At 40.9% G+C, this 12,047-nt stretch overlaps 3 pseudogenes across 3 annotated transcripts; 2 read left to right on the top strand and 1 right to left on the bottom strand.

Moving 5' to 3' along the window:
* The first annotated feature begins 340 nt into the window (after nt 1-340).
* On the top strand, nt 341-869 carry LOC308420014 (transcription initiation factor IIA subunit 2-like; annotated as a pseudogene). Its single transcript has one exon. The product of its transcript is annotated as a transcription initiation factor IIA subunit 2-like (transcript).
* A 1,960-nt stretch (nt 870-2,829) lies between these two features.
* LOC308420013 (transcription factor-like 5 protein) lies at nt 2,830-4,217 on the bottom strand (annotated as a pseudogene). The gene has a single exon. The product of its transcript is annotated as a transcription factor-like 5 protein (transcript).
* Nucleotides 4,218-4,239: 22 nt separating this feature from the next.
* Nucleotides 4,240-11,910, top strand: LOC308420012 (serine/arginine-rich splicing factor 7-like; annotated as a pseudogene). Its single transcript has 3 exons — nt 4,240-4,338; nt 7,794-8,550; nt 11,907-11,910. The product of its transcript is annotated as a serine/arginine-rich splicing factor 7-like (transcript).
* The last annotated feature ends 137 nt before the right edge of the window (nt 11,911-12,047 follow it).

Genomic DNA, 12,047 nt, shown 5'->3' with positions numbered 1-12,047 from the left:
ATGGCTGTAGCTGCATATGTCTCGGAGGATGGCATTGTCTGGCATCAATAGGGGGAGAAACTCTTGGTCCTGTGAAGGCTCATTTTCTCAGTGTATTAGAATTCCTGCATGTTGGGGTGGTAATGGATGGGTTGAGTTGGAGCATCCTTAGAGAAGCAGGGGAGGGAGCAGGGGGTATGGGAGAAAGGGGAAAGAGGATAATATTAGAAATGTAATTACATAAAATATTTAATAAAAAAAGAATCAGGTTTTCCTCTTCTGAGGAGAAGGGTGAAGAAGGCTCCCCAACTCAGGACATCAATGCAAGCCTGAAGAAAAAGCAATTGCTTTCTTTTAAGCCATGGCATATAAGCTATGCAAAAATAAAACTTTGGAAATCAGTCTTCAAGAGAGCCTTGATGAACCCATACAGTCTGAACAGATCACCCCCTATCTTGCCCTTCCAGTTCTACTTCCATTTGACAAAGCTAAAAATTCAGCATTGGCTCAGATTCAGCAACAGAGTCATTTCTAGGGGCTCTCTAAATACAGATTCTGTGATAATATTTGGACTTTTGTATTGCATGATGTTAATTAAACTGGTGACAGTGGATAAAGTGAAAATTGTAGCCTGTGATGGTAAAAATACTGGCACCAATACTATCGAACAAATAGAGAAATGGGTCTTTTTTATGCTCTCTTCTGTAGATATCACAGTTTTAGAAGAAACAGATAGAAGAGACTTTAAACAATTTATTCTCGTGGTGCAAAATGACAACATTGTGCTTAATATACGACCCAAGAGTCCCACTGATAGAAGCATGAGATCCTGTTCTTTTAAGGGACCTTTAGTACTCACAATAAGGAAATGGAACTTTTTTAAAAAATGACAAATCAAATGTGGTAGCCTTCATAAGAATAAGACTCAATCTGTGACTTGCAGTTAGTCTGTCTAAGGCTTTGAAAATCTTGTTGATTTTCTCAAAGAACAAGCTCTTGGTTTTGTTGATTCTCTGTGCAGTTCTTTGGTTTCTATTTGGTTGATTTCAGCTGTGAGTTTGACTATTTCCTGCCCTCTACTCCTCTTGGGTGTATCTTCATTTTGTTCTAGAGGTTTCAGGTGTGCTGTCAAGGTGTTACTGAATGCTTTCTCCAGTTTCTTTTTTGAAGCACTTAGAGTTATGAGTTTTTCTCTTACCACTGCTTTCATTGCATTCCATAAGTTTGAGTTGGTTGTGTATTCATTTTCATAAATTCTAAAATGTCTTTAATTTCTTTCTTTCTTTCTTTTTTGTTTTGACCAAGCTATCACTGAATAGAGCATTGTTAATCTTCCATGTGTATGTGGGCTTTTTGTTGCTTTTGTTGTTATTGAAGACCAGTCTTAGTCCATGGTGATCTGATAGGATGCATGGGAGAATTTTGATCTTCTTATATCTCTTGAGGCCTGATTTGTGATGCTCTATATGGTCAATTTTGGAGAAGGTGTCCCCAAAAACCTGAGTCTAGATACAGTCTCTAGGGTAATCCCCAGTACATGACTTTCAGCAGGAGCCAATTATCTTACAGGTCAGAGTCCCTTTCAATTAGATGCTTGTACATTTACCACCCACTTGCGCCTTAGTATAAAGACTTTCACCAGTAGAAATTTGAGGCTCTTCCACCCCCCAAAAAATCAGTACTGCACGTCATAACTAGATTGGAAAGGGAAGTGAGATGAGTGGAATGAAGACACTGCTATGAGTTTCCTCGGATCTGATCCTGTCTGTGTTTTGGGAGGATCACTGATATTTCTCTGGTACTACAAAGTTATTTTGAGGCCAAGCTGAGCAATTCAGGAAAAGCTGAAAGAACCCAGATTCAATCAGTAACAGCTATAGGAGTTTTGAGTCATCCAGCCAGAGCTCAGAATAAACTAGGAAGGAGTGAGTTTATTCAGCTAAATGTCTTGATGACTAAAATGATCTAGGCCTAGAAAAGATTTTCCAGAGGCATTCCAGGCCTAGGTTGGCTGGTAGAGGTTGAAAGCACCAAAGATGACAATAAATAGAGGTGAACAATATTACTTTTATAATAAATACATTAAATTCAACTTCTCTGTCAATTCTGGAGGTAAGTCTGGTTAATGTATCTTCAGGTTAGATTCCAGTGTCCAGAAAATGTGAAAGATATTATTCAAGACTTTCCAGGACTCAGAACTGAGGCTTGGGTTCCTCCCACGAAGGTCTTGAAAGAAGGAGAAACAGTCAGTGATGTACCACCTGTGCCCGGAGAATTCTCGATGGTCTCTCCATGGATAGTCAGTGGGGAGAGATAGTGGCTGTCCACCAGTGTGCTCAGGTGGGAGAGAGTGCTTCTGAGGCTCCTCAGCTCTCTGTAGGCAGGCCCTGAGTCTTTTTTTTTTTTTTCATTTTTGCTATTCTTGCTTTCATTTCTTTCAAAGTATTTTTTTTTCCTTCCCTGGGGCTTCATAAACACTAAGCAAGTACTCTGCTACGAAACTACATCTGCTGACCTTACCAAGTCCGTGGAGGAAAAAATCATGTCCTGAATGCTGTTCAGACCCAACATAACAGACTGTGCACAACAGGTACAATTTGGTATTTGACAATTGAACTTAACAGTCATATATTTCATAAGCATATCGTGAAAGTCCTGGTTGTGACTATGACTTCAATAAATGACATCAGCAGGGAGAACTCCCTTCATACTGGAATTCACGTCTGGCCTCAGAACCCAGGATACCCAGCGCAGTCTAGCAAGAGGAATCAGAGGCAACACTGACAAATAACAGAAAATTCTCAAGCTCTGCCCACCTGCTCAGTCACCACAGCAAGAGAATCCACATTTTCACTGAGCAAACTGAGGAATACCAAAGTCCACTTCACGAACACTCACCTTTTTAAGAGAATCCCCATGTCTTTCCTGAATGTACTTGAGGAATGCTGTGGTCCACTGAAGGGTTGTTGCTTTATCTGTCTCTGCATTGCAGAATGGAACTAAAAGATTCAGCTCATCAAAGCAAATGCGGATTCTGTGCCTTCTATCTAGTTCCATTCGGTTATGTCTCTCGTGAAGCTGAGACCATCCACCCTGGGGTCCGCTCTGAGTCTGCTCCCCCAAGTTTGACTGTGAGGACTCTGAAGACTGCCAGGTGCCCTGTGAGGCTGCAGCGCCTTCGCCCACGTTCTGAATCTCTCCAAGGGCTCCTCGCTCCATGCCTGTGTCCAGCTGGCGGATTCTACTCTGATTTCCCTTATTGATCGCTTGCTTACATAGCGGTTCTTCTTCTACTTTAATCCAAAACTGCTCCGGCAAGGCTTTGTTTCTACCACCTCCTGTTTGGTGGACTCAATCTCTTACTGGTAACAGAAAGAAAATGCTCTAGGCAGTCCAATATCCTGGTGCTTGGCAGCTTCCAGTATAGAACATGAGTTACTAGAACTCTGTGTCTGTGCCAGGCTGGCGTTCCCACCCGTGGAGAAGGCACTTGTAAACAGTGGGTAGGTGAACTGCAAAGCAGTGGTGGCAGCAGCAGTTTTATTTTTCACTAAGGTCGTACATTTTGTTGCTGGTGAAGAGGAACATTCATTAATTCAGATGGATGTCGAATAAGAGTTACCAAATTGTTGAGCGCCACGCCCAACTCCGCGGGCTCCGCACCGCGCAGCAGGAGCGGCTTTGCCAGCATACTGTTGAAGCGGTCCTCCAGGCGGATGCGTACAGTCTGCTTGGCCCGGACCTCCGGTGCGCCATCGGGCCCCGCGCCGCCCGCGCCTTCCTTGGCCGCGTGGTCTGCCCGCGTCCGCGTCCGGTCCGCACCACCAGGCGTCTTCTTCCCCGCGCCCGCCTCGCCAAGCAGCATCATACGCAGCTCCAGGAAATCGAGGTGGCCCAGGCACCGCGCGCTGGCCGCCAGCGGCGGGCACAGCACTGGATACACGGGCGGAGCCGGCGCCAGCCAGCCGCCGCGCCCAAGCCCGCGCCCGGGCCGGCCAGCAGCGCGGAGTGCAGGCGCGCCTCGAGCTCGCCTTCAGCCGCATCCATGTGTGAATAGAGAATGTGCTGCAGCTGCGTGTACTCCACTCCCCTCATCTCCACCAGGCTCAGGTCCGTGGTCGTGAACCTCAGCCCTGGCTCTCCCAGCACTGCATCCCCGCCGCCCGCGCCCTAGGGGCCCGCCTCGCCGCCTGTCGCGCCCGCCTCAGGCGGCAGCTCCTGCGCCCGGGGCCCGACATGCCAGCGCGGCGTGGCCCAACGATGGGGCGCGGGCACCGGGAAGGCGACACGGACACGAGCGGGCGACGAGGAGGGGTCGCGGCCTCCTCAGACTTCGTGCCGGCCACCGCCAGCTCACCAGTGAGGGAGGGAAACTGCTCAGGCCCCGAGTCTTGATGGTGTTGATCCACTTCTCTCTCAGGACTACTAGTTCTTATTTTCAGATCCACATTAACCTCCAATCTTCTTCAAGCAGAAATGCCAGGGGACCTGGATCCCAATAGCTGTGGCTACACACATATCTGTGTTCATGAATTCTGCTACAAATGGACTATTAGCAACTATTCATTTTGCATGGATGGAATTTGGACAAACTCTGCAAGCCCTGTGTTCTCATTAGAGGACACTGACCAAGGAGCATGGTGTTTGAAGGAACACACAAATGGTTTTGATGAAGAAAGTAAAGATTACCGGTCAGTTTACCTGACACTGCTCAGGTGCCCAAATACCCCAATTTGGGCCAAGTTTCAGTTCTGTATCACAAATGCCCAAGGAGAGAAATTTCAAAGTAGGATGAGGTCTAACATTATATGCTTTCGGCAAAACCAACACCGAGGATACAAAAAGTTTATTCACCGAGATTTCCTTCTCTCCTATCATCAGTGTTTTCGCCCTGAAAACCAACTCACCCTCTGCTTCCAGTTGAGCATAGTAGGAAACTTCTTTAGCATGCCTGGACAGAACATGATTCCTGCAAACAAGGATACAAAGCACATGTTGACTGATGACATGTGGACTGAGCAGAACAGATGACTGGAGCCAGAGCAAAGTAGTAATTGCACATGAATGCTTACTCTTCATAGAAGGAGAGGCAATAAGACATTTCTAAAGACTCAATTTGTGGAAACTCAGGTGCCCAAGCAATCACTGCTATCTGAGAGGCCTCTGGTTCAGTTCCCAGCCCCCACTGGAGAGTTTTTAACCACCTGTAACCGGTATTCCAGAGGATCTGAGACTCTCCTCTGTTCTCCATGGTCACAAACAACTCCATAGACAAAAATTTCACTTAATAAAAAATAATAAAAGTAAAACTTTTGAAATCAGTCTGTGGATTCCAGAAATGTTTATGATCAGAGAGGTCACAGGTAGTCCAATCAGCCAAGCTCATGTGTTGATGTTTGTGCAGAACCCTTGATGTCCCACCAACATTAGAAAATTTTAGTCTTTTTATTTTGCATATAGTGTTGGCACATTAGATCTCCACCATCACACTTTTATGATGGCTAGAAGAGTAGGCAAAAGCAGAGGGTGTCTAATTCTGAGACAGAAGTCTTTGTGGGTCAAGACATCCAAACATTTTTATCTGTTTTAAAAACAGAAGGAATTGATTATTTTCAAATTCATAAGTCTTAGGCCAAACTTCTTATGCTCTGACCCTTAATACAATTATTCAAGTTGTGATCGACCAAAAATATTTAATTATTCTCTGTCTACTTCATAACTGTAATATAGCTACAGAATATCTGACATTCAACCACTATGAAAGGGCCATTTGACTGAAAGGAGATAAAAATGCAGACTTTGAGATACATGGCTTTAGGTCATGATTGGGAACAAATCAGGTAGACTGCTTACAGATAGTCTCTTACTTCAGTAAAGAATTCCAAAATCTGAATTCCACCTCTGTGTCACCTAGAGATGACTCCTGAAGAACGATAGGATAAATCACCATCTTCAGGTGTTAGTAGAAGACACGTGTAAGGAATAACTGGATTTAATTAAAATTATATTGTTATTATCATAATTATTAAATACCATAATATTCTTTGTACTCGTAACAAGGTTTAGAAATTGCTGGGCACTGTGGGTATTTGTTTTTATTGCTTTTTTGTTTTTATTTGATATTTTATCTATTTACCACTGTTATGCTCTTTCTTCACTTGCCCATTTCCCCTCCACCATTCTTCTGTTTTGTTGAAGATACTTTTATTCCCATCCACTCACTCACACCTCAACAACCTGGCATTTAACTACACTGGGGAAAGAAGCCTTCACAGGATCTAGGGCTGTTCCTCCTATTGATGCCAGACAATACCATCCTCTGTACATATGTGGCTGGAGCCATGTGTCTCTCCATGTGTACTATTTGATTGTTGGTTTAGTCCCTGGGAATTCTGAGGGGTCTTGTTGGTTGATATTGTTGTTCTTCCCATGGGGTTGTAAACCCCTGAAACTCTTTAAGTCCTTGATGTAACTCTGTCATTGTGGCCCATGTGATCAGTTCGATGGTTGGTGCAAGTATTCTCATGCGTATAGGCAAGGCTCTGTGAGAGCCTCTCTGGAGATATCCATATCAGACTCATGGTATTTGGGCCATTTTCAAGTGGTTATAGTTGTACACAGCTGACTTATGAAGGTAAAGATTTTTTTAGGTAAACAGAAAGGGTGATGTGTAGATTTACCTTAAGGCAATACATGATTGGACAGTAGAAAAGTAGGGAAGGACTAGGAAAGCAGAAGAGGAAGTGGTAGGCTGAGATCACAGGAAGAGTTGAAGACAGATTCATATGTTTCTCTTGACACATATCTAGCTTTATGAAGTTGTCATGATTTAATCTAAGGGTTTGTAATAGGTCTAATTTATCTCATATAGATGATGAGTTTATATCTTTTTCCATTCCTTTAATTCTTATTTGTAAAGGGTTTATGGATTGAGATTTTATCATATGAACATGTTTGATAAGTTTATAGATATGTCTTTTTTTTCCAGGGCTGTGGAGAATGTGAGATAATTTTCAGCTGGTAGAGTAGTAGTTGGTGGGAGTGGTTCCAACTTGCTGACCTGTGGCTTTTGTAGAACTAGCAACCACAGCTCCACTCTGGAATATCTCCTGCAGAGAGACACCTAGCAGGACTGGTAGCAGCAGATTACTTTTAAATATTTACCTACAACACATGTTTTCATATAGTCTTTCACCAAAAGGTGTAGCACAGATTAATGGTGTATTTTATTTCACAATATCTGGATCACTAGTGGGAGTTCCTACATCAAAGCACTAGATTACAAAGAGATTTAAATACTAAAAACCAGTCAGTAAAAGTTGCATATGTCTGTTCTCCATTTTTTGAATAATAATATAATCCAGATACCCTCAAGCTTTTTACCAAGAATAGCCATCACAGTCCATGAGGACTACCATTCAATTTAAGCTGGAGCAGTGTTTTCCTTGCAAACTTAGGTGCCATTGGTCTTGGGGCACACATGGTACGAGATAAAATGTCAGTTTGGGGCATTCTGGCCCAGCAAGAGGGCTGGGTCACTGACATTAAGACTCAGGACCTACCTGCAGATGGCTGAGACCCCAGAACTGTCTTATAATCACTCTTCTGCCTGAGCCCATAGGGAGATTGCCACATACCATTCAGGATCCAATAACAGGAAATAAAAATCACTGTTACATAATTTCTCTGAAAATTAATGGACTCAACTCCCCAATAAAAAGACATAGACTGGTCGTGCCGCCGGGATCTTTCACAGAGGAGTTTTATCAGCCGCTTCCCTCCCTGCTACTTGCTCTGTGAGTTTTGCAAGCTAGAGCCGAGTATGCCGGCCTGCCATCCTGTCATGTTACGGGCAGTATGGAAGAGAAACCAAGGTGTATTTTGGCAATCTGGGTACTGGTGCTGGTAAAGGAGAATTAGGAAGGGCATTCAGTTACTATGGGCTCTTAAGAACTGTATGAATTGCCAGAAATCCTCCAGGATTTGCCTTTGTGGAATTTGGAGACCCAAGAGATGCGGAGGATGCTGTTCAAGGATTGGATGGGAAAGTGATTCTTGGTTCTCGAGTGAAGGTTGAATTATCAACAGGCATGCCTCAGAGATCTACTTTTAATAGGCCATCTGCGCGCCGTCCCTTTAATCCTAATGTTAGATGTTATGCATATGGTGAAAAGGGACATTATACTTATGACTGTCATCACTATCGCCTATGAAGAAGAAGCAGTTCATGATCTAGTTCACATTCCTGATCCAGCTGAAGGCGATATTTCGCTCATGCAGTAGGAGCCATGGAAGGAGGTCAAGATCACCATCTCCTCGGGGATCCAGGTGTGTGTCTTTTCCTAGATCAAGTTCAGCTTCACTCAGAAGATCTAGGTTCGGTTCTATAATACGATTGAAGTATTTCCAATTCCGCTCAAGGTCAAGATCTAGATCCAGGTCTATTTCACCACCAAGAAGCAGCCGATCACAATCCAGATCTCCATCTCCTAAAAGAAGTCGTTCCTCATCAGGAAGTCCACACCGAATTGCAAGTCCAGAAAGAATGGACTTAAGGTCTCAAGTTCACTGGTTAGGGAAAAGTTATTTTGTTTACATTGTTATAAGCGGTTTTATTATGTCTGTAATGTGTAACCTAGTAAGAATCATCAACCATCTAATAAAAATGGATCTGGATTATTACTCTGTGAATTTCAAAGAAGTAAATATTGTTTTTCTTGACTGTATTAACACATTTTGGCCTGAAAATGTGGGTTTTTATTTGCCACATTTAAATAAAATGTTTCGAACTAAAAAAAAAAAAAAAGACATAGACTATCAGGCCTGATACATAAACAGGTTCTAGCATTTTGCTGCCAGCAGGAAACTCATCTCAGAGAAAAAAAGACACTACCTCAGGGTAAAAGGCTGAGAAAAAACTTCCAAGTAAATGGCCCCATGAAACAAGCTGGAGTAGCTATTCTAATGTCTAATAAAATAGATTTTTCAAACAAAAGTTATCAATAGAGGTAAGGAAGCATACTTTTTACTCATCACTGGAAAATTCCATCAAGACGAACTCTCAATCTTGAACATCTATGCCTTAAATACAAGAGCACCCACATTTATAAAAGAAATCTTATTAAAGTTCAAAGCATAAATTACACAATGTACAATAAGAGTGTGAGACTTTAACACCCCACACTCATCAATGGACATAACATGGATACAGAAACTGAACATAGACACCACACAACTAGCAGAGGTTATGAACCAACTGGATTTAACAGAGATCTACAGGACATTTCATCAAAAATACAGAATTTATGTACTTCTCATCACATCATGGTACCTTCTCCAAAACTGACCATACATTTGGTCACAAAACAGACCTCAAGAGATACAAGAAGATCAAAGTATTCCTATGCATTCTATCAGATTACCATGGACTAAGGCTTGTCTTTAATGACAAAAATAAACAAAACCAAAAGAAACAAAAGCTTCCATACACATGGAAGCTGAGCAATGCTCTGCACATTGATAACATGGCCAAGAAATAAATTTAAAAACATATGGATTTTTTAGAATTTAACAAAAATGACACCACTAAATAACCAAACTTTTGGGATGTAATGAAGCAGTACTGAGAGGCATACTCATGGCTCTGAGTTTCTCCAAAAAGAAGCTGGAGAGCACAAACACTAGCAGCTTGATAGCACAGCAGAAAGTCCTTGAACAAAAAAAAAGCAGACACACCCATGAAGAGTATACTGCAGGAAATAATCAAACTCAGAGCATAAATCAACAAAATAGAGACAAAAAGAACTATACAAGGAATCAACGAAACCAAGAGCTGTTTTTTTTTTTGTTTGTTTGTTTTTTGTTTTTTGTTTTTTTTTTTTTTTTTTGAGAAAATCATCAAGATCAATAAACCATTATTCAGATTAACTAGAGGGCACAGAGAGAGACTCCAAATTAAGAAAATCAGAAATGATGGGGGACACATAACAACAGAAACTGAGAAAATGCAAGAAATAATCAGATCCTACTACAAATGCTCATACTCAACAAAACTGGAAAATCTGGAGGAAATGAATAAATTTCTAGAGAGATGCCAGTAACCAAAGTTAAATGAGGATCAGATAAACCATCTAAAAAGTCCCATAACAAATAAAGGAATAGAAGAAGTCATCAAAGGATCCCAATCAAAAAAATCCCAGGACCAGATGGGTTTAGTTGAGAAATCTATCAGACTTTTATAGAAGACTTAATACCTATACTCTCCAAACTATTCCACAAAATAGAAACAGAAGAAACACTACCCAACTCCTTCTTCAAAATTACAATTATGCTGATACCTAAACCACACAAAGACACCACAAAGGAACAGAACTTCAGAACATTTTCTCTCATGAACACCGATGCAAAAATACTCAATAAAATTCTTACAAACTGAAACCAAATACACATGTAAAACATCATCCACAATGACTGTGTAGGGTTTATCCCAGGGATGCAGGAATGGTTCACCATATGGAAATCTATCAAAGTAATCCACCATATAAAGAAACTCAAAGAGAAACACCACATGATCCTCTCACAAGACACTGAGAAAGCATTAGACAAAATTCAACACCCTTTTATAATAAAAGTCTTGGAAAGATGAGTAATTCAAAGCCCATAACTTAACATAGTAAATGCAATGTACAGCAAACCAATAGCCAACATCAAACTAAATGGAGAGAAACTTGAAGCAATCCCATTAAAATCTGGACTAGACCAGGCTGCCCACTGTCCCCCTACCTATTCAATATAGGAAGTCCTGGCGAGAACAATTAGGCAACAAAAAGAAATCAAATGGATTCATATCAGATAGGAAAGAAGTCCAAATATCACTATTTGCAGATGATATGATAGTATACTTAAGTGACTCCAAAATATCACCTGAGATCTTTTTTCCTTAATATTTATTTTATAAAAATCATAGAAAAATGTACAGATTATTAAAAGGATTTTAGTGTAAATACATAGAAAAATATTTTTGTCAGTACTTGATTTTTTTAAATGTTTGATAGAATGCATAGAAATCTTACTATGTACAAAGATCATAAAGTATATGTAAAACAAGATATAACATGGAAATAGTCAATGTTTACTTGATGGGTAAAGATTGAACATAATAATTTTTATTTACCAAAAACTGCCACAAGGCTTTCTTCTTAGCTCTTGAGTTATTAATGATTTAATGTCTAGGTGTACATAATTTTGTGAGGGTGCTATAGACTTAATGATTTTTTATTGTGAATAACTGAGGCTTCTAATTTTTGGTCGGGTTTTTTTTTTTTTTTTTTTTTTTTTTTTTTTTTTTTTTTTTTGATATGATCTGTGAGTTGTTTCTTGGGTATTCAGAGCTATCTGGGGCTAGTATCCAATCATCAGTGACTGCCTATTGTGTCTGTTCTTTTGTGACTGGGTTACCTCAGTAAGGATGATATTCTCTAGATTTATCTGTATTTTCCCACCATTCTCTCCTTTGTTCTGTCCTATGTCAACATCCTGGGATCCAAACACATGCTTCCAATTCATTTGCCTCTGAGATTGACCTTAGTTTTTCTAAGGATAAATGTGTGTGTGAGTGTATGTGTGTGTGCAGGGGAGGGCTTTAGGTAGCAGTTGACCTGGAAAGAGTGTACATCACTCTCTCCTATGGAGGTGGGGTTTGGGGCATGGCTAGTGTTTTGCACAGATGACTAATAGTGGTGTGTCCAGGAAAAGTGGATTTACAATCTGAGTTCAGAAAGCACCTACTGGTTCATGATGATTTGCATAACCATTCTTCAGTGCTTCTACTGATCTCACAGCATTTACCTTTGTATTTTGTATTCACAGCATTTACCTATCTGCCCCACGATTTTTGTTGGATTTCTTTATGTTTCTCTCCATTTTAGTTGATTTTGGCTATAGAATTGCTCTAAGTTGCTTTCATTATAGTCATTTACATCCCTTGTGTCTCTTCGGTCTTTTGTCATATGTATCAATGATTTTCACCAAGGCTTTTTCTAAATCTAATGAGATGATTGTGGCTTTTG

This window comes from Micromys minutus (assembly GCF_963924665.1).
Source record: "Micromys minutus genome assembly, chromosome: 4".
Lineage (NCBI taxonomy): Eukaryota > Metazoa > Chordata > Mammalia > Rodentia > Muridae > Micromys > Micromys minutus.
Note: the sequence above shows the minus strand (reverse complement) of the source record. Positions and strands in the feature narration are given on the sequence as shown.